The sequence below is a fragment of the Arvicanthis niloticus genome, chromosome 19 (genome assembly GCF_011762505.2).
Source record: "Arvicanthis niloticus isolate mArvNil1 chromosome 19, mArvNil1.pat.X, whole genome shotgun sequence".
In the NCBI taxonomy this organism is placed as follows: Eukaryota; Metazoa; Chordata; class Mammalia; order Rodentia; family Muridae; genus Arvicanthis; species Arvicanthis niloticus.
The window spans coordinates 49,986,036-50,009,838 of NC_047676.1; positions in this window are offsets into that span (position 1 = coordinate 49,986,036).

A 23,803-nucleotide genomic window follows, 5' to 3' on the forward strand; every position below is an offset into this window, starting at 1 on the left:
GGGCACAGCTGCTGGATTTAGCTTTACTTTTAGCACCTGGCAGGTGGCCCAGGCACATCTACACTGGTGAGTGGGCACCATGGGATTATGCAAAGTGCTGTCTATTCTGTCAGTTTACACCGTTAAGGTTTTCAAGTCATTAGGCATTTAAAACACAAAATTTTAAAAATGACAATGTTGTACATGTATATAATGAATTTTGGTTATTTTCACCCCTCCATTCCCATCCTCCTCTCTCTTCCCAATGATTCTTCTTTTCAACAGTCCTGACATCTCTCTCTCTCTCTCTCTCTCTCTCTCTCTCTCTCTCTCTCTCTCTCTCGCTCTCTGACCTTTATTGACTCTAATTAACATTGCTAACATGGGCATGAGTGGGGGCTTATTTGCAGGAGCATGGGCAATTTGTCAGTGGCTTTACTACTGAAGGAAATGATACCCTCTCCCCAGCCACAGTTAACTGTCCACCAGGAGGGTGGAGCCCCCGTGAGTCCGTCTCCCATGCACGATAAAATAATGATGGGGTCAGTGTTGTACAGGCCACGTTCAGCCAGTCATAGCTGCTGTTAGTTCTTGAATGCGGTGGTCATGCAGCGTCTAGAAGATACCGTCTGGCAGCACTCCCTCTTCATCCTTTGTTGTTTACATTTTTTATTTTCTGTCTTGTCTTCTGCAGTGCTCCCTGAACCTTGGGCATGGGTTTGATTCAGATGTTCCATTGAGGCCTGGGCACTCAACCACCACTCATTCTCAACACTGTGACCAGTTGTGAGCATCTGCACTAACTGGCACCCGGTGTGGAGCTGAATTTCTCTAGTGAAGGCCGTGAACAGCAGTGAGTGTGCATTCAGAAGGCATCTTGATGCCGCGTCCATTTAGCAAAGTGACTATATTAGAGTACCCCGAGGGCCTCTGACCTTGCCGGCCACAGGCTCTTGACAAAGTTCGCCTCAGATCCAATCAGAAAACAATTGGTTACTCAAAATAATCATGCTATTATTGTACTAGTGGGCATATCTCACTAGGCAGGTAGTTGTCGCTCATAGGTTCCATACTTGAGTAAGACCATTGATCAGTTTTCTCCCATCTCAGCCTCTATAGTACATTCTGGAATTTTGAAAGTCAAGCTGGGAGGGAACCTCTAGTTTAGTGTCAGCTTGATTTCTCCATGTTCATTGACCAAAATTAATACTTCTGAAATATTTATTTATTGTGCATGTGTGTGTATGTATGTTTGTGTGTATATATGTGTGTATGTGTGTGTATGTGTGTATGTAAGTGGTGTGTGTATGTGTGAGTATGTGTAAGTATGTGTGTATGTGTGTAACTATGTGTGTATACATGTATATATATGTGTATATATATATATGTATGTATGTGTATGAGCATGTATGTGTGTGTATGTTTGGGTATATATATGTGTGTGAGTATGTGTATGTGTGTATATGTGTGTATGTATGTGGTATGTGTATGTGTAAGTATGTGTGTGTATGTGTATAGAGATACGTACATATATATATGTGTATATATATATGTGTGTGTGTGTATGTGTGTGTGTGTGTGCATGAGCATGTGTGTGTATATGTGTGTGTATGCCACTGATGGTTAGAGGTCAGAGATAACGTGTGGGAGTCAGTTCTCTCCTTTCACTATGTGCATTTCTGGGATGGACATAGTCATCAGGTTTGGTGAAAAATGCTTTAACCTGCTGAGCCATCTCACGGGCCTGTTCTTTTAATGTACTTTGATAACTTTATATTACATTATCCCTAAGATTGGAAAGGCAAAGGATGATCTGACTTCAGGAATGACAAATTAGAAACTCAGAGCCATTGAATGACTGATTTGGATCCTTACAGTCAGCAGGGAAAGGAGAATGCAAATTTGTCTTCTGATCCTTCCAAGTGTGCCAACACCCACTTCATGCATCACATTTCCAGGAGGAGAAAAGAATGTTCTGGAAGTTGTTGGATTGGTTCCATATATAAGAACAAAACCAGAAACCACCTCCCTGGCTTTCACATACGAGAGAGAATATAGGTATTTCTTTTCCCATGTCTGACTTATTTTATCTTGCACAGGTAAATCCAACTCAGTTATGGTGTTTGTGGTCTCAGACTGGACTGGATATTTTCAAGCTTTTCCTCGTTTATTCTGTGACTTGAAAAAGCACACACAAAGGCAAATCAGCAAAGAGACAGTACAGGACAAGCAGCAAGAGAACAGCTTCCTGAGCTAGAGTACCTGGAGACCTTAATTATTGTTTGCGGGCTTTCTTTTATGGGGTTTGGGAGCAGGAGTGGCTGGTTACTAGGGGGTGTAGTGAGGGTAGTTCTCTGTGTTGTTTGATAGGCTTGGGTTTTGCAAGTTTTTATTTGACACACATGTACTTTTTTGTGTTATATCTGATTTTAAGCATAAGCATGCCCAATCATGCAGCTGCATAAGATGATTAATTAGGGGATTTTTCTCTAAAATTTTACTCAGAGGACACAATTTGCCTTATCGTGCAAATACTCAAAACTCTTTCAGGCTAGATGAGTCCCCTACTTTTAGGTCCCTAATATGTCTCATGACAGTTTTTTGAATGCAAATCAATCACACACACAAAGGAGAGTTGCCAGAGGACTGCGAAGGGAGGGACCGCTTATTGTATCATTTGGGACAGAGTGTGCCTGCAAGTGTGTCAGGTTGCATAAGTGCATTGTTAGAAAAGGAACAAGAGTATAGCTCAAAGTCAGGTGGAGTCCTAGGTTGCTAACTATTCCTATGCTTCTCTGTCTCACTGTCTTCTTGTCTAACTTTTTCCACCGTTTATTTTCAGGCTGTGTGTACATTACTAGTGAGTTTCTTATAGGCAGTGTATTGTTGGGTCTATTCTATTATTCATTTAAGCAGTCTGAATCTCCTAATTAGATAATGTAATTTATTTACATTTATTATCATTGTTGGCAGGTAAAAATGTATTCTGGGATTTTATTACATTCCTTTTAACTTTTTGATTATTCCATTTTTTCTTCCTCTTACCTCTGTGGTTTGGTGGTTTACTGTGCTATTGCTTTATTCTTTTCTATTTATCTTTTGTGTATCTATTCCTTTTGTAAGACTTGTGCTCTCAGCTTTTTATTACCGTGGTCATCTTTGTTTAGCTTCTCTTCAGCTTCTTTGACAGGCTAATTGGGGAGTGGTGAGTTCCCTTGGTTTAGGAGATGTCTCTCTTTCTCTCTCCTTAATCTCTGAAAACTGTAGTGCTCAGGTGTAGTGCTCTCAGTTGGTAGTTGTTTTCTTTTGGGACTTGGAATACATATTTCCATTTCTACCTGAGCTCTTACAGTTTCAGCTGAGAAATGATGTATTAGTTCAAAGAAGTCTCCTTTCTTTTGCTGTTTTTGAAATTCTTTGTCTTTGAACATTAATGGCTTCACTATAATAAACTGTGGTGAGCATTTTTTCTGGTTATGTCTCTATATACTCCTATACTCATACATGAGTGTTGATATCTTTCCAAAGATAAGGGATGTTCTAAACTATTAGTTCATTGACAGAGTTTCAATATATGTCCCCCTCTTTCTTTTCTTTCTTCAGATATACTCAAAAACCATCCATTCAATGGTGTCCAAAGACCTCAAGGTCTCTCTTCTTCCTCTCTCCCTTCCTTTTGTCTCCCCTTCTCTGGTCCCTTCCTTTATCTTTTCTTCCCTTTTCTCCTTTCTGTCTCTCTTTTCTTTCTTCTCCACCCCACTCTCCATCCCTTCCTCCCTCCCTCCTTTCCCCTTCTTCCCTTTCCAAGTGGGATATTTTAGAATACCTCAAGTTCAAATTCTCTTCTACCTTATCTAGATCCTGATTGTGGCCTTTGACTAATTTCTTTTTTAAATGTATCTCATCACACTTTTCAATTCAAGATTTGTTTGGTTCTTTTTCACCATGTAAATCTTTTTCTGATTTTTTTTTTTTGCATCATTCATTGTCTTAATTATCTACTTGTTTCTTATATCTCATTGAGATTTTTTGTTATTCTTTATCAGACATTTTGTAGATATAGGTTTTTTTTTGGATCTGTTATTCAAATTATTATGTTCATTTGACTGTATTGTGTTACTCTTTTGGTATTTCTTGTGTCCTTACTTTGAGGTTTGTTCATCCAGTGGACCAATGACTTCTATTACTTATATGGGGTGTGGGGTTTATAGTAAGTGACTATCTCAAGAGTGTTTTAGGGTATTGTTTTGGTAGGCAATGTTGACTTTAATTCTAGCTGTGTACTAAAGTGTAATCTCCTTATAGGTTCTGAGGCTGTGATTAATGACTTTAGGCTGTGGCACAGCTGAGGACACTATTTCTAGAGACCAGACGGGATTGAGGAATGGCATACGTGGTGTAAACAGACATCGGCTGGACGCGTTCAAGCTATGCTATTCCTTCGATGGAAATGGTTGTCCCCGTTGGGTGATGTGGGCTTCCTAAGGTTCCGTGGATGCTTCCACTGCTTCTGGCAAGTCTTTTGACTTGTCAGTCTTTCTGAGCAGGCACCGGCATAGGTCCAAGCACTGCATGAAAGCAAGCAGAGGTGGAACCATCATGCTTCCTCTGTGATGATATCCACTGAGTCCTGATAGTTTTCTGTATCTAAATGGATTGTGAAGGTGGGGCGCAGGCAGAAGCTCAGGTGTTTCCCTGAGCCCCTCAGCAGTGTGAGCATGGGCCAAATAAACATGAGCGCCACTACATTGGCTCCCAGCTCTGCCAGCATCATATACCTCAATGTGGACTATAGGGTGTGTAGGAATATAGGGTCTGTAGGGGTGTGTCACTGGAACTAGGTGGTGCTGACTTCAATTCTGGTATCTACAGAATTCAACATGTGGCTGAACAGCCTTAGAGGGCACATGCTCTGATCTCCCAGTTTGTAAGGGTATTAGGCTCTGTTCTCTATGCTCTAATGCCTATCTGTTTCGATGTTGGGCACTGAGTGGATTTGAGTGTTGGGGTCACAGTCATTTTGTTGGATTAAGCTGGATTCCTGAGGCTTTATATTCAAGTCAGCTTGTGGAATGTCTGTAGAGTCTCAGAGATGGGACGGTGACACAAGATTTTTACTCATCTGGAGTCAATTTTTCCACATGGAATCATTTAGTAGGTCCTCTTTTATCTTTCAGCATATGGACAATTATTTTATTTTACAGTTCTATTTAGTTAACAGTTTCTCCTTTCTTCACCGATACGTCTTGCCAACTCTGACATAGATCAGAGATCCACGTCTGCATTCACATAATGTGGTATTATATAACAGTTCAAAAAAGATAATTTATACACAACGACGGAGTGAATCTGTGCCATATGATGGCTAACAACGAGAGTGTGCCAAGAATCAAGGATTACAGTGATTCAAATTCTGTCCAGATGAGGGCCCAGTGGGAAGCAACCAAACTAAGGCTAAAAGATATTAAGTGGTTTGCCCCAAACCCACTTGGCTGGGTGAATGACAGAGTCTAAAACCCATGAAATCAGTCCTTCCCTCAGACAGGATTACCTGTTACCCTGCTCACAGCACAGCACTGTTACACATCGGTGGCTGATATCTCCCATCTATAGCTCCCATCATAGTCATATTAGTCCATAGTAAGCACAATGCCACATGTAGTTAAATAGAAGGCTTTATGCCCCAGGAATCTTGAACTCAGAGGTTCTCTGTCTCCCTGGCAATCCCACCCTCTACTCTTCCTCTTGTGGGCTCCTTTCCATCAGTGAATATGCTTGCATCTCTTCATCTTGATAAGTGTGAAATCTCTTTGATTGTTTCCCATCCCTTCTTAGCGCCTGGTCTATCATGTCATTGTTATGTTTGTATGCTTCCTGCACATGAAGCTCTGCAAGGAAAGACTGCCTGCCATACTCAGTCATACACAACCCCTAATATCATAACCTACACATAATCAACTATCAGCAAGTATCAGCAAATATTTGTCTATTGCTTAGGCTCCATTATTTCTAGTTTCCTCCTTATGTTAGATTCTCAAAGGAGACTTGTTCGGAGGTAGAGGAATTTGAAGTTTTTTCTAAGTGGGCAAGTAATAATTAATAAGCCAGAGTTGCCACCAGCACACCAAATCTATGAGCTTCAGTTGCAGCAATTTGGCTCTTACTTTATTCTCAGCTACTAAGTTTTTGCCTAGATTAGTCCTAGGAAGTCCCTGCTGTGTCCCTCTGGCAGCTCTCAGGGGACATGAGTCCTGCCATGAGCACTGTTTCTCTTGCATGAGTCCCTACCATTGTTATGACACACCCTTTTTTTAAATTTATTTTTTTATTGGATATTTTATTTACATTTCAGATACCATTCCCTTTCCCCATTTCCCCTCCCTAGAAAACCCCTATCCCATGCCCCCTTCTCCTTTTTGCTTTTATACAATTTTTTAAATGTTAACCAAAGGCTTTATAAGTTTGGTAATGCTCAATATCAATCAGAAGTGTAATTTAATACCCAACCTAGATATATCAACTATCTTTGACTGGCAGAGATATGTGAACATCTGCCTCCATGTCTGCCCCCCCCCTCATCACCTAGCTCCTCCTCTCCTTCTCCTCCTCTTCTCCTTACTCATCCTCTCCTTACTCCTCCCACCTTAGCTCCTCCTACATATCACCCTTTCTGTTAAAATAAAACTTTTCTCTCAAAATACAGTTAGAGCATAACTAAACCAATTTATATCAGTAAGGTGCAAGATAGACCTAATACCCAGTCCATCATTTTGTTGACTAAGCAGAACCTCTGGTTATGACACACCCTTGATGCAGGTCTGCCTCCAGCCTGCAGTCTCAGGGGCTGAGCCAGATGCCCTGACACACAGTCTTCATTGTGATCTGAAAGAGTCATAACTCTGCACTCCAGATTCAGCCTACATGTTCCTCTCTAGGAACAAACCTATTCTAATACCACCAGTGAGCTCTAGAAGGACCCAGGCTCCTCCAGATGGCCTTATACCTCAGACATGGCCACCAACCCTTAGGTTTTTGTTCTTGAAGAATAGGAGGCAAGTTCTAGGCCTAGCACAGGGAGGCAGAAGAGCCTTAGGAAACTGGTGATGGCCTTTCTGCAGAGTCTAGTGTCTGGCAGAGCAGAGAGTCTGTCATGTGAAAGGAGGATGGAGCCCAGGCTGAGGAGGGCCTGTATATGTTTGGAGGATCATATCTTCATTGTCTTCTTATCCCTAATGCTTTTGCAGAGAGCCTGGTAAAGAGATGTGAGTGAAATGTCATGGATGTATTCCAGTGGCCATGCAATGCTGGGCTCATTGACTCATCACTAAGGCTTGGTTTTGCCATCTGTTAAAGGTGGATCATAGTGTTCCTGTGTTATTCAAGATCAGATTAGTTTGATGTGTTTGAGACTCTCCAACATTTTTTTCAGCACATCCCCTTATCTGTAGAAGTGTTAAGTATCCTGTTGTATGTTTATTTGTGTATTTTAAAATTTCACACGATATATTATATTCACTATATGCTATATATATTAACCATATACATACATATATATATATATTTCAATGATGAGAAAAAAATTAAAAGTTATATTGTAATTATCTGTAACCAAAATAGATAAGTTGTGTGTACCTGGGTTACTTTGATAACCATGACTTAAACATCTGATAGATGCTAACTTTAAAAAGATCAACATTTCTGACTTCAAATGTGCAATGGTTTTTTCCCAATAACTCTGTAACTTCCAGATGCCATCTGGCTGTCCCACAATCCAATTTGATCCTGGCATTATGTGTTCACAAGTTCTGGCATTAAGTAGCAGATCCCACAGGCCCAGTCTCACCTGACTGCTCCTACCTCAGACGCTGGATGTGGGCTTGTCACTGCTCCTCTCTGTCTGACCTCCACACACTGAAGAGTTTCCCACAACCCACCCTTCAGGTTTAGAAACACATGTACAGAGCTCAGCAGAGCACTGTAGCAACGGCTTCCAGCTTATTGTATAGCAGTGGTTCTCAACCTGTGCGTCGTGACTCCTTCACACGGGGTGTGTTTCTGACATCCTGCATATCAGCTATTTACATTACGATTCATAACAGTAGCAAAATTACAGTTATGAAGCAGTAACATAAACAATTTTGTGGTTGGGGGTCACCACGACACGAGGGACTGTATTAAAGGTGTATGAAGGTTGAGGAGCACTGTTGTAGAGGCTACCACTCAGGAACAGGTAAACGTAGAGACACACATGGAAAAGTGTGAAGAAGGATATAGACCATCCATGCCTGTGCAGGCTGGCCAGCCTCCTAAGCACCTCCACGTGGTCCTTCAGCTCCCTAACTCCTCCCTGTGATGTTCTTCTAGACATCTCATGTCTGTGTGATTAAGTCACTGCTATCCATGGCTGACCCCACCTCTAGCATTTCTCCCCTTTCTAGATGTCTGGGGCTGAAAGTTTCAGCTTCCTAATCCTATGGTTGGTTCCTCTGACAACCACTATCTATCCTGCAGTTGAGACAACTGTAGTCACTGCAGAATGACTGGAAGGGGCTTGCTATGAATTACAAAAGCTGCTGGTCACCCTTGTCACTCAGGAAACTGCATGTCTTCCAAGGTCTAGGGACTAGAAACAAAGACAAAAATACATGTTTTTATTATGTCATATTCATCTATGGATTGCTGCTCATATTTACATTTTAGAAGCTTAAACATAATATTTATGTTTGCTCATTAATATTTATCTGATCAGCAAAGTACATCATCTCAATGGTAAAAGTCTACACTACTCCTCCCACCCCAGAGGATCAACTAAGGATATTTCCACATTAAATTTTAAAATGCTGATCATAAACATTTGTGTTTTCCCTGAGTTGGCTCTCAACCAGAAAAGGTTGCTCACGACTAGTTTAATGTCACTAGTAACCACATGTGTTTCTTGGAAATGTAAATTCTTGGGCTTGTTAAAGCAAAATACTCCCCCGGGTACTGTAAACAGATGCGGTGAGGCGTTATCCACATCAGCAGAGAACATTTCTCTCTTCTTTCTTCATCAAAGAAGTGACATTGGCAGTGAGCTGGGGTTCATTCATTCCTTCATCAAACAAACACTTAGGAGTGCCAGGCACTGGGCTAGTCCCTGGAAATAGAAGATTAAACAAGAAAGACAATAGATTTACTTTCATGAATTCTGTATACTAAGTGTGGTGATTACAACAAAAATCTCAATGAAACTACTAAAGATGGAATGATATTATAATTTGGATCTTGAATGTCCCTGAGAAGTGTGTGTTAAAGACTAGGCCCCAGCATGATGGTGTTGGCAGGTGGGACCTTTAAGAGATTGAGATGTATAGCAGGTTTTAGTCATTAGGGGAATGCCATTGAAGGCATATGATGCCTCAGTTACTTTTACTTTTTCTCACCTTCTGACTTAGGAGCTGAGCACTTCTGCTGGGCCATGTACTCCAATGATGTCACTACCTTATCCCAGCACCAGAAGCAATGGGATCAATTGGTCATAGGCTGGAACCTTCAGAACTGTGAGTCAAAATAACACTTCTTTTTATAAGTTGGTTACCTCAAGTCTAGAGAGTTGACTAACATGGTAAGTCCATGAAGGAGACAGTAAGTCATTGCTGAGAGGGTGGGGAGGCAGACATTGTCATGGGCTTTCTTGGTGGTCAAGGAGAATATCTGAAGAGGTGGCATTTCAATCCCATGTGAAGAAAAAGGAGTCTGACAAGTGTGTAAGGCTGGGGCAGAGTGCTGGCAAGCACACGGTATGAAAGGGCGTGGCGTTCTGTGGAGGATATGGGGCAGGGAGGTGGAGATTATCTACCCAGAACATAAGAGAAGTACAATCTTCTCTGTGCAAATTTAACTTCTTCATTATTCTGGATGGTGGAAGTATCACTTAAAACTTAGGCTCCAGATCAGTGGTTCTCAACCTGTGGGTCATGACCTCTTTGGGGGTGCCCCAAACCATCTGAAAACACAGATATTTGCATTATGATTCATAGGAGTAGCAAAATTACAGCCATGAAGATGCAACAAAAATAATTTATGGTTGGGGTCACCACAGCATGAGGAAATATATTAAAGGGTTGCAGCCTTAGGAAGGTTGAGAACCACTGCACTAGATTCTAGATAATTCCAGACAAACAGCCATGTTTGTTTCCTGTATAAGCTAGCTAGGATTTCACTTCTCTCTTCTTTCTCTTCCTCTGTGTTCTAGTTTTAGTCCTGGGGTTTATTTGAACACATCTTGCCCTTGAAGGTCTGGATTGTGCTCCATGGACAGGATCTGCTTCTGTACCCAGTGGCTTCTCTGTTGCACTCGGTCGACTTTTCTTGTTCTGCTAGGGTTCTTAAAAATCAAAAGTGTCCTGGTTACTGATCCTATGAATTCTGCCACTAGTTAAGAAAATGTACATGGGAACTCAGTGGAGTCTGTCTTCCTTCTTCACTGAGGTAGTTCAAGTGTGTCATCCAGAGCAATGGATGATACTTGGAGTATATGGTGAGAAAAGGAAGAAAGGCATGATGTAGATTCAACAGGAAAAATCCACAGCTTAGCGATTACATTTTTTCCAAGTATGACTTTGACTATCTTAGCCTTTCTCTTAGTCACTTAGTCTCACTGTCTAGCAGCACGGAGTTAGGCAGAAATACAGCCAATCATTGCATGTGTGTGTGTGTGTGTGTGTGTGTGTGTACACTCTTATCATGAGAAATGTCCTTCAAATGCTTCTATTGCACTAGGGAATATCAAGATATCATGAGAGCAATGTAGAGAAGAAAGTTTTCTTGTTCTGCTTTGGGGTATCAAAATAAGAGTGTTAATATCAAAAGAGTAGCAATAGAATAATCTTGAAAGAAAGGGACATTTTGAGTATTTCTCAGCTGAGCTCCTAGACTGAACCACAGGCAAAGGGGATAGGTCAGAACACACTTCTTCTTCTCATCTTGGAGAACAGGCAAGGATTTCCTAGGCTGTAACTATAGAGGTTAAAGGGCACCTGGATCCAGCCTTTGCTTCCAGAATAAAAGTTAGCCTTCCAGAAGCACAAATACAGGCCTGGTCTCCTGCTAGTAGAGGCATCTTCCCTGTGTATTCACAGGGTGAGAGAAGGACAGAAGTTATATGTCAAGGACAAGGTTTGTGGGCACTCCTCTCAGAATTAGGGATTAGATAAAGCAAGGAGGAACATACATTGGTGAAAAGGTAGGAACTGTTTCCCGGGTGCACATGGTAGGAATGCTCAGGTGTTAGTGTTATTCCACGGAACCCAGAGCAGAATCAGGCCACACTGAGAAGCAGAGGCACTTATGGGTCTCAGTGGGCTTATGTGACCACGAGACTTCTGGGCCTGGTGATTCCTACCATTGGCATCAGTGACCAAGGAAGCAGATTAGACTGTAGTCCTAGGGATGAGATAGAAATGGCAGCCACGGAAAATGCCCAGCTTCATACTTTTTCTTTCTTTTTTAAATTTTACGTATTCACTTTACATCCTGCTCACTGCCCTGCTCCCAGTCATCCCCTCCCATAGTCCTTCCCCCCATTTTCCCTTTCCTTCTCCTCCGAGCTGGTGGCATTCCCCTGGGTATCCCCCCACCCTGGCACATCAAGTCTGAATGGCTAGGCGCATCCTTTCCAACTGAGGCCAGACAAGGCAGCCCAGCTGGAAGAACAGATCCCTGGGACAGGCAACAGCTTTTGGGATGGCCCCTGCTCCAGTTGTTTGGGACCCACATGAAGATCAAACTACACATCTGCTACGTATGTGCTTCTCAGATCACTTTTGCTTTCTCCTTCCCTTGGTCATTGCTTAGGGAAAGTGAGAAAAGGAAATAGGAGTGGAGATTTCCACTGGGTTAATTACTGTAACAGCTGCACAGTGTGACCCCAACTGGGAGGCTCCTCTGACTTTATCATTGCACAGTGCTAGAGGCTGGAAGTCTGAGATCAAAGTATCATAGGGTTGGGTCCCCCTGCGGAATGGGAGGGAGGGTCGCTCTCATAGCTTTGGGTCGTTTGCTGACCACTTTGTCATTTGTTTCCTGGTCTGCAGGCCACCACAATCTTTGCCTTTTAAGTTATAATGAACCTACGTTCTTTTCTTCCTTCTCCTGTTCTTCTTTCTTCTGTTCTTCTTTCTTATCCTTTATGCCCATCCTCCATTTTCTTACTGTGTATCCCAGGCTGGTTTTGAATTCATATCTTCCTGCCTTATCATCTAAAATTCCAGGGTTACAGACACATGAAACCATTCCAGACAAGGACTTGTTATCAGGCCCAAGTCATAGTAAATTAGGGTCTCACCCTGCCCAAGGAAGGTTATATTCTAAGCAAGTTGGCTTAGGGTGTCAGCATAAACATTTCAGGGGCACACAATCCAACTCACGATATTTGTCGTTGTCAAGCCAGTCAGTCCTCCATGGTGTCCCCTCAATACTGCTTCTGAACAGTAATTCAGTGCAGTCTGCTTCTTCTTGCATCCTCTCCTGTTCAATGAGGTTCACCACCAGAGCTCACTGGAACTATCACAGCTCCCACAGCTGGGTTCAGACTTCTCATGTAAAGAACAGAGGCTTGAGACATTTCCCTTTGGCTCGACTAGATTTTCATCTCCAGTCTCCATGGTGATATAAGAAGCCCACTCTAGTCATGTCCAGTTCAGTGTGGTCAAAGTTATCAGTTTCGTTCATAGTCCATTTGGGTTTAAGCTTGGTCGGAATCAAACATATCTCCTCCCTTTCCTTTCTCTTTAGAGAACCCACACTGAAATAGCTCAGGCTCATAGCTCAGGATTACTCTGCTCATATTCACAGACTCTGGGGAGCTTTTTTTTCTTGCGACGTAGGAGAATATAGTTGTACCACCCACAACTGCTACCTAGACAGGACAGTAGAGGGCTTCTCTCTACCTTCGTGTCCTGGACACCAAAGACAAGGGCCCTTGGTGTGTTGGGTTTGCCAGTGTCCTAGAGATCCTGGTAGAAGGATAGCTAGCTCCATCTTCTTATTCCTGGATTTCCTAAAATATATTTGAGCATCCAAGCGTCAGTTTTTATAGACTGCGTTGCTTATAGCAGTTGTTTTCTTGGTCTGTGTTAAGCCACAAGGCTTGGGTCATCTTGCATTCTCTGCATTTATCAGCTACTGACCAACTGTGTGTGCTCAGTAGGACTGCTGAACCAGTGACTCCAGTTCCCTGGTGGAGAGAACATGTGACATCTGCAGTCTCAATCTTCATGGACTGAGACTGGGTACAAATTAGATAAGGTATACACAGTTCTTAGTGTGCTTCCTGCTGCTTAGTTAAGTGCATTAGGAAAGGCAGATTTTGCTGTCATGGTGCTTTCTTCTGGGAGCCTTCTGAACTCGCAGGCACAATGGTTACTGTGAGTTCTGAAGGCTGGGCTAATGCTTCTTTGCCTCAGTCCACACTTGGCTTGTGGTTGAGTTGGGCTCACCAAGGTGAGCTCTTGCAGGCTCTGGTGAGAAGGATCTATGAACAGACATGGTCACCCCATTCCCCTAGTGTCTGAGAGCCATGGCAAACTTGAGTTTGACAATTCATAAATTTTCCAAAGTAATGCATGATTCTGGCAGCCGTTGGTGTGTTCAGGTAGAGGAAGGAAAAAGTTACTGTGGTTTTAAAAATAGAACCTTTTTTTATCTTTATTTTTTTTTCTCCTAGAAAGTACTTGGAGATGGGTCTGGCCTTCCAGACACAGCAGGGATGGAGTGGAAGATTCTAAACTTGAGGGGAAGGAACTATATTTTCCTGGCAGGCATTCCTTTGGGATTTAAACATAAGCTGCTCTGTGTCTGTGTAATGTGCTCTCTGTAAGGAAACAGTGGGGCCTGTTCTCTCCCTCCCCGCTCTCCATCACCCTTTAAGTTTGGAAGAGTCAGGGTCAGTTAGGGAAGCGATGACGTCACTGTCTCCTCTTTCTGGGTCAAGCCGATACCAAGTTGAAGGCCAACTCCTCTTTTTCTCTACCAGGTCTCCCTTTGTTAGGCGACTTTTCCAGTGTACCGTTCTATTCTGAGCGCTGCACTTTTATTTTTATGGAGGAAACTGAAAGGAGTCTGACGAGTCTGAAATGGTAGGTGAGCCGGGGAGGAACACTGACCTCCTTGTCTGAGACACAACTGGGGAAAATAAAACTGCCCATGAACGGCACCCACAGGCCGCAAGTGGACCCAGTGTTCCGAGGAAGGCTTCATGGGCTAGGCAGCAAAACTGAAAGCCGGGCTTCAGACCTGACCACTTCCCCTGGTCCCTTGCTGCTTTGGTGGTTTTTTTTTTTTTTTTCCTTTTTAAATTCATAAAATGGAGACAAGAATAACAACCCCAATTAAATCTCTCTGAGTTTATTAAGCTTCTAACAGCAGCAGCTGGTCAGCTTTGAGCATGATGTATAGGGCTTGTTTGTCCACAGCCCTCAGAGATGTCACTCACTAGTTCTATTTTCCTGGTAGATGAAAGAGAATCGAGAGGGAAGTTAACTGACTCACGGTAATGCTGCGCCCCAGAGATCCAATCCCTTTGCTTAGGCATGCCTCCTAGAAGTTGGCCCAGCTCCCCAGAAGGTGACACATTGCTATATCCACAGCTCTTGCTACTGGGGACACAGCTACACGCCCTTCCCTGTAACGACCGAGCTGCCCCACGTTGGGCGGCCAAACTGTAACGTCCGCTCTGTTCCGAAGGTCCGGGTCTAGCGAGAGAGAGTGTGGGGCAAGCGACAGCAAAGAATGGAGACAAGACAGAGGGTCTGATCAAGTCTCAAGTCTCGTTTATTGTGTCTCTCTCTCGTTTATTGTGTCTCTCATTGTCTCCCGTATTCTCTCATATTGAAGGGAAATCTGGGGTATTTATAGGCTTTTGCCACGTGCCTTGTAGGTATGGATATGCGTAAGCCTTACAGGCGTCTATAGCGTGGATAGCACGTGCACCGTGCGCCTTGTAGGCTTGGATACCACGTGCGCCTTGCAGCTGGGGGCAGTAAACAGCAAAACAAAATATGTGAGATATCAGAGTGTGCTTCAGCTGTTGTAGGCTGTTGAAAAACAAGTCTCACGTCAGGGTATATGGCTTGAGATGACTACAAAGCTGATAGCCGCTTTCTGTTAAAGGTCAGCTCCCAACACTTCCCTACCACAGGGACAGAAGCATGGCTTCCCCTGGTCTTTACCCCTAAGGAAGTAGGTGAGTTGTAGAGCTATGGTTTCAGGCTTAAGGCTAGCATTCTGTGTGGTAAATATTGAATCCTGGATTCAGGAAGCTTCAAAGTAGCTATGTTTGGTGATTGTTGAATTTGAAGAGAGGGAAGTAGAGTGTTTGAGCAGACCTCTCCTGCCTGTGGGCTGTACATAGTTCTAGTAATGGAAGCATATCCTACGTTGCATGCTTCTGAGCTATCAACATCTTGGGCCTAGCTTGCTGTGTGTTTGGTCCTCAGGGAGTCAAGGACATCCCACTGTCTCAAAGAGAAGATGAAACAGCTTAATGGGATCCAGCCAGGACAGTTGGAAGGACTCTGGAGGACTCTGTTCACCAGTGGTTGTCAGCAAGTAACCTGCAGACCGCATGTAATCAGGATATGCTACCCATGAGACTTCAGTAACACCGAGGTCCCTGACTTATCTCATTACCAAGGTGGGCAAGGTGGGTTGCTCACCTAGTTGACACTAGATAGATAAAGCCTGTGTGGTAGTAGATGGTTTTTTCTCTTGAATTCCACAAAGATGAATCAAATAGCCTTACCTTTGGCAAAGTCCAGTGTAATAAAATTGTAAAGAAAATTGTGGTGTGTGTGTGTGTGTGTGCGCACACGTGCACACGCATGAACTAAAATGCCTGTATAACTTGCATCTTACATCTTATGTCTATGCTCCAGAATTCTCTACAATAGAGAAAACAAGGCTTTGTCCTTGCCTGACACTTGTCACTCACTCCTCCCTGGAGCAGGGGAAGTGACACTAACCTCTCAGCTGGGATGAGGGGAAATTGACATCACAGCTCTGTATTGGAAGGAGTGATGTGTAAAGGTTGTTCTTCTCCAATGGCTGCCCCTTTCCTCTCCCCTGAGAGCAGCTCCCTCGTAGCAGGTGTGCTACGAGGGAGCTCCTCTGTGTGACTGATCTGCTCTGTCAGGGAGGCCGGAAGTTCTCCAGCTGCTCAGCGTGCCAGATGGATAAGTTAGGCCAAGGAGGGTGCATGCGCCACATTAGGAAGCTCATTGGGAAGCAGGGCTGGTGCTCTCTCCCATCCAGCTTCATCTGTTATGTCATAAAGCTGGCCCTGTGAGCTCCACTTCTTAGGCGCCTGCATATATGTCCCCATCAATTTTAAAATCACAGAAGAAGGGTATAATTTACTGTTCCTTTAGGTCCTATCACAGGATAAGCATTATCACAGAAATATGAAGAAAGGGTTGTGAGGTCAAAGAGAAAGAGGTGATAATCAGCGTAGCCTTGGCAGAGAAGGTGACATTTGAATGGACAGGAGACTCAGAGGTCAACAGCCTACCAGAATGAGCGTCATCTCTTCCTCCATCTTGAGGTGTGGAGGAGTCCCCTTAAACATGGGAGAACCACCCTCCTGCCATGTTCCTCCCCTCCACCAGGAACGCCTCCTCTTGCACTTTCTCTACAGGCTTCACTTCTTCTTCCCTTCTAACTTCTAGGCTCATCTTCCGCCCCAACAGCACCAGGGCCACCTTCGTGGTGAGAAGCATGGAGCTCAGGACTTGGATTCACAGCCGTCTTTCACATGAACAAGTCCCTGAGTGCAAACCTTTAAGGCAGGTGGGATAGCGGTCTACAGCTGAGAGTGTGTAAGAGGTTCAGAGAACTCAGGCCCTAAAAAAAAAAAGGGGGGGGGGGTGTTGGGAGCCGCAGTGCCAAGATGGCACGGACATCCTGTCCTCCCACTTGTAAACAACTGACTGCGCAGGTGCAAAAGGCAAAAGGCGCGCCAAAGTCACTGCCCATCCCGGGGCGTAATATGGGGTGATGAGTGAACAGCCAATCAGAAGTGAACACGTCACTCTAGGGTATATATAGCAGTGCCATTCCCGGGCTTGGGGTCTTTTCCGCTTTTGCTGTTACAAGAAGTAAAGCCTCATCTGTAGTGATACCCGATTACTGCCTCCGTGTCCTTATTCGCAAGCGAAGGGGACACAGAAGAGGTGCGCGCAACGGGGGGGGGGGGGGAGGGGGGGGGCTTTGAAAGAACTTGGCAGAGATACCAAGGAGAGCAGTGCAGTTAGTGACTCAGGCAGGATATGCTAGTGCAGAGATGGAGGGCTTCTCCAGGCAACTGACAGTGGGTGCAAGCACTAAAGGATCCTAGGAAGACTCACTGCATAGGCAGAAAACTGACTTTAGCTTAAGACAGAAGACTGGAAAATTATTATCAAATAATTGTTTGTGTGTGTGTGTGCAGTTAATCATTGCACATTCAAGAGGATTATTTTCATTGATGTAATTAGTGACTGCATTTTCTAGAGGACATTTTTCATGTCGAACAGATAATGACTCCAAAGCTGAGGGACAATGGAGCTTTGTGGCAGACCCCAGTAACAGGATAAAAGTGGATTTGACAAAGGTGCCTCTCTTGTACCAGGAACACCCTGGAGAATCAGTGAGCAGACGCTTGATTTTTGAAACACAGATGAAACTGTGTGATAACATTACCCTAGGGACTTTGAGTGAGTTGGTCATGCTGGAACCTTGCCAGTTCAGTTCAGGTTCACTTAATCAACCCTCATCTACCCTACTGCATGCTGGGTATTAAATACTCAGCTGAATAAGACACAGGGCTGGCCTTACAGGAACAGAGGCGAGTCAGTCAGTGACATTTACAATATAGGGAGTTCTGTAAAGGATGATCACAGGGAGCTGGAGGAAGGGTACTGCCCAGTTCAGAGGGCACGGAAGGCTTTCAGGCCATGATGCCTGAGGTGTATGTGATTGCCTCTAAAGTCTTCCTTAGAACTAACGAATAAGAACCTTCGTGTTGCTCTTCTCTAATTTACTTCATCCTTATGAGGCTCCTGGCTCTTGACGTTAGGCCATCTACTGTATTGTCCATTTGGAACTAGCATTGGTATCAGATATCTTGGCTCCTGTCTCTCTGCTTCCTTTCCCATGATGATCCCGATGATGATCCCAATGATGATCCTTTAGATAATATGTGACAACTGACCATAGTTACCTGGTTTGACCCATGGCCTTGCTCTATGTATGTCTCTGGTGAATTAATTAGGCTTTCCTGGATGTTGGGATCAAAGCCAAGTTCTAGGATGAGGATGTAATGGGAAGGTCACTGTAAGCAAGGTGATGGCAGGCATCTCAGTGCCTGTGCAGTCAGGACTTCCAGGGCGGGGTTTTGATATGAGTGGCTTGATATTCTCAGATAATGGAGGTTCTGGCTTCTGGATCAAGTAAGACTTTTCCCTCCTCTTCATCTTTATCTTTCTCCTTCTCCTCCCTTCCTCTTTTCTTCTTCCTTTCTTTCTCTCTCTCTTTCTTTCTTTCTTTCTTTCTTTCTTTCTTTCTTTCTTTCTTTCTTTCTTTCTTTCTTTCTTTCTGTGGCATCAGAGTCTCTCTGTGTAACCAGATTGCTAGGGACCTTGCTATAAAGCCCAGGTTGGCCTTACATTCCTAGGATTGTATTCATGAGCCATCACACCCAACTACCACGTACATTTACTGTTCTTTACTTGTGGCCTCTGTCTTGAAGCTGTGTCTTACCTCTACTACAGGATTCTCTCTGCCCCTCCTCCTCCTGTCACATGTGTGCACACTCAAGGAATGACTTCTTCAATTTCTACATACATTTCATGATACAAATATGCCAGTGTGGAGGTAAGGAGCCATTTACTGTTTGCTTCGCTTCCAAGGGTTCTGGGGCCTAGCTGTTTTGAGATCTCCTCTGACTGATACTGGGGATGGGTTTTCATTTCTGACCACGCCCTCAGATCTAGAACATCTGAATGTTCTTAGCTTGGCTTCCTGAGTGCAGTCTGCCCTTCCAGTCCTGGAAGACTTTGCTTTATGCTCCCAATCTTGTTTCTGCACTATGGACATCACAGCTTCTTGCCATGAGCATTTTACCACCTGTTACAGGTAAGGGGATAAGATCTGAAATGTAAATATAATATCTGATAAAAAATATTGAAAAAAAAGGAAATAGAAAACTTAAAAAAAAAAAAAACCAGCTCTCTATTGCCCTATGAGAGAATCTGAGGGAATCTTCACCTTAGGGTCAGGGGTTGACTAGCCTTGCCTCAGACTCTGCTGGGCAGCCCTCCTGCTCCTGTGTACTGAGAACACTCCACTCAGTGCTTAGCTTGGCTTCACCTCATTAGACCTCATTCTACTGCTGTAGCTCTACTTGGTAGAGTTCCAGATCACATTCCTCTTAAAAACGTTCCTTTTCTTCCTATAACCACTTTGTATCTTTTAAAATGGGAAGCAGGTTTAGGAGTCTAGATTGCAAGTTAGCTACATTCCACAGGGACCCGGTTGCCCATATAAACTCTCCTTTGGATCTAGCAAGCCTGGGTTGAAGGCTAGCCCTACAAGGAAGCCAACAATTCTTCTCTCACCCACGGATGCTCCTCTGGCAGTTCTGCATGGAGATGCAGAAAGGTCTCATTTCGAAGGCCGTAAGTTCCCACTTGTTGACATCAATAGGAAGTCTCCTGAGAATCCCAAAGGGGTAATTTCCTGCTGTTGTCAGGCCTGTGCACAGAAGGTTGTATGAATTAAGAGTGGCATCGGTACTTCTGGACTGGTTGTGGTCTTTCATTTGCTCATCTTGATTGTTCTGACTCTACGTAATCAAGCTTATAATTTATACTTTTTTTTTCTTAAATTGACTCAGTTATAAAAGACTCCTTTTGATCTTTTCCTAATCAATAGTATTTTAGCTTATATTTGAAGTTATATTTTTGATTTATTACTTTCTTTTTTAGTTAATATTAAATTAATTCAGAATGCCTCAAAATATATCTGTATATATTAAATACTTTTGAATATTTGCAAAGGGACAGACAGCTTTATAGGAGGACTAGAAAAATTCTAAGAGACTAGAATTTTTTTTCACTCAGTGTGTAGTGTGTGTGTGTGTGTGTGTGTGCGTAAAGGCCAGAAGTAATCTCAAGTATCTTTCCTCTGTCATTTTCTACCATGGTTTTTGAGACAGGGTCTTTTACTGGTGTAGAACTTGCCAGAACAAGGCTTAGAACCAGGTTGGCTGGCCAGTGAACAGCAGGATTCCTCCTGTCTCCAGGTCTTCAGCATTATGGTTTTAGGTGTGTGCTACCACGTCCAGCTTCTTGATGGTTCTGGAAATCTAACTTAGGTCTCATGCTCATAGGTCAAAGGATTTGCCCACTGATCCATTTCTCTCTCCCATGACTAGAGTTCTTTGGTATCACCAGATGCCATTCAGTTCTTTCAACTTTCCTTTCTCTAAGAAATAATTCTCAGAAGATGCTCTTTGAGGCAAATATTTCTGATGCTTCTTCATTGTGGAGACATTGAAATCTTTTTTCACCAACTGCTTTAGTTTTTGTGAGCTCTTAACTCAATAATTGTTTGTATAATTACCATATTCATAACTCCACATGGAGATGGGACACTCATGGCCCTACATTAATCAAGCCATTCTCCTAGGGTTCCACTGAAGGATGCACATGTAGAGAGGACAATGGCCATGAAATTCAAAGTTCTAATCAGAAGGATATGATGGCATGCTGGAGATTGAGCAGAGGGACCTTTGACCTTGGCTAGAAGGGAATTCTTCCATCACTGGAAACACAAGTGTTTAGATTATTTGTCACCAGCCATATCAGAACAGAGAATGGAACATACAAGAGCCATAGAGAAGCAAAGATGAGAGAGAAATGGATGGCTAGGGCTTCTCACAGCCAGTTAGGATGCCATGTACAGAAATAGCGTGTGTATGTGTGTACACACTGAGTGCACTGGGCCCTCATTCCCATGTGTTTAGAATCTGCAGTATCCTGTAATCACTGCATAGCAAGAAAGAAGGATAAAACAGAAGACTATCTGAAGAAAGGGGCACTGAGACATGTCCTCAGATGGGGCAATGTTTCCAAATTTGTGACTCAAAGTCATTCATTTATTTTTCTGTAATTTATCTTCATAGCAGCTTTATGCCATTCTTCATTGAAATAGGAATTAAGCCACACACAAAATGCTTGGTAGAAAATAATTATGGTAGCTACTTAATGCTGGGGTCCCAGTAAGAAAATGCCACCATGGGCTGAGACTTTTAGTCTCCAATGTGTTTTATAGAGTAAGAATACATACGTTTTCATAGGCATTAGTTGGGATGCTGTGATTTGCATTAACATCAGTGCTGTGATGGATACACACCTACGTGGTTGTTTCTGGCTACTTGAGTGTGTTGCACTTGACCTTACCAATAGGCAAGAATAAGCATTTCAAGTACTCACTCAGAGTGAACTTGATCTCAGCCATTGGGGGCTAGCCTAAGCCAACAGGAACTACACTAGGTCCCTGCCACAACTATTGCACCTGCCGGGACCGTATGAGGAGTTAAGATGGGTTCATCAGCCCCTTCCTCCGTTGGCACGAACGTAACTACATAGAGTGTGTGGAAAAGATGACCCTGTATACTCAGTGTCACTTAAGGCTCTTCTCTCCTATCTTCAGTGGGCATGGTGAGAACCTAAATTAGAAAGACGGCTGCTTTGGGTTTGCCCATGATGTCAATCTGAATCTTTTTGCAAACTTAAGCCTGGGCAGTAGAAAAAGAGCCCACTTTATCACTACTACAGAATGGAGCAAATTAGTCTTTAAAGAGAAGAATGCGACATCAACTCTGCCACAAGCCCAGCAGGTGTTTGAAGAGAAGAATGAAGCGCAAGGCACCTACAACACACGTAGCACTTTATGCCATTGTGAGAGAGTTGGCAACCTCATAAAATCACTAAGGGCCACTTAAGACATCTGCCACTTGAAGAGCTAAGGTGTAAATCACTTTCCCTTCATTCTCTAAACACTGGGTGTATACTATTCAGACTTCCAGGGAGCATCATGTGAGCCTGTTTGAGCTCCCTACAGAAAGGCCTAGCAGTAGTTAAGCCTAAATGAGGTGGGCTTGAGAGTCCTGAGTCACAGTATAGGGTCATTTTGAAAGTGTTTTATATATATATATTTTGTTTTGTTTTGAAAGTGTCACTTATTATGGAATTCAAGTAACCTCTCCTGAAATTCATTGCTGGGAGAAATGTTCTTTGGCCAGATTAATTTATTAGTTCTCCCAGCAAACCTTTATGGAATGTCTTTTGTGTTACAGTAGCACTTGCGTGTTATCTTTGGTCTCATGTAAGTGCTGTCTAGCTTAAGTTCGTGTTCCTGTGTTCTGTGTCTGCTGGGAGCACCAAATGACATTTAGTAATTCAAGTACAGCAACTGTCTTTTGACAGCTACAACTAACTCAAATTCTTTTTTATTTTTTACTATTTGATTCAAACAGTATTATAATGGGTGCCATTTTGACTGTATTAAAACCCACTGTTAGAATTTCGTATAGTATAGGAAAATCTGTAGGCCCTCCTTTCTTCCTGTGTCCTCCGACACTGCTCCTCGGTACCACCGTTATTAATTGTGTGATGTGCACGAATTGAGCTACGCCCCTCTCTCTCTCTCTCTCTCTCTCTCTCTCTCTCTCCCCAAACACACATAAACACACACATGCACACATGCATGCATGTACACATTCACTCACACGTATACTCACACACTTGTGGATTTCATTCCAGATAATTTACTGGGGCGCCAGGGGCAAGGGAGGGTTGGCAGTGCTCCATCCCAAGCGATAAGGAGATGCACTGTTAGAAGTGAATTATAGAAATGATAAAACTCCATGACAGTTGATCTGCTCTTGAGTAGCTCCCCACAGAAGACACTGTAAACAAGTCAGATAACATACTCCTTCCTGTGCTGAGCATGGCTCTCCCATGGCTACTACACTGAACAAATGCACTTCCATGTTGGGAAACACAATTCATATACACACATATGTACAAGTGTATAAAATGTATATTTATGGCATATATCTTCATAAAATAAAAATGGAATAATGCATACTAGTTTTTCAATATTTTCTATTAATTTTTATTGGGGCTTCTTTCTATAGTCTTCCATTTTTCAAAGTAAGTTTCATAGATCCCATGCTGGCCTCGAACTTGCCACATAAGCTGCAGCTGACCTTGAAATCGTCCTACACCTCCTGTCTCTACTGCCCAAGTGCTGGGGCTATAAGCATATTCTATCATGTCTATAGCAAAAATATATTATTATTGTTGTTATTATTATTGTGTTATATACATGAGATCAAGCTCAGGGCCTTGCACCTGTGAGCTGCCTCTTCACCACTGAACCACCTCATCAACTGTAGCATTTAAAAACTATAAATTATTTTAAAATTTGGTTATAAGACAGTAGGTTTCCATCTGTTTTTTTAAAAATACCCTCTTCATTTGGGTTAGCCCTTTTTCTTTTCTCCTACCCCTGTTCCCTCTCTGCTCTCCACTCCTAGTATTCTCTTTTTATTTTTACATCACCTACTCTCTACTCTCCCTAGGCCCTTCCCTTAAAGTATTCCCTTCCCCATAACCTCTTTCCAGCTTGGACAGACATTCCAAGTTAAATATACAAAATTAGAGATTCAAAGTTGGGACTCACATATGAGGGAGAACATGTGGCGCTTGTTTCTCTGTGCCTGGGTAATGTCACTCAATAT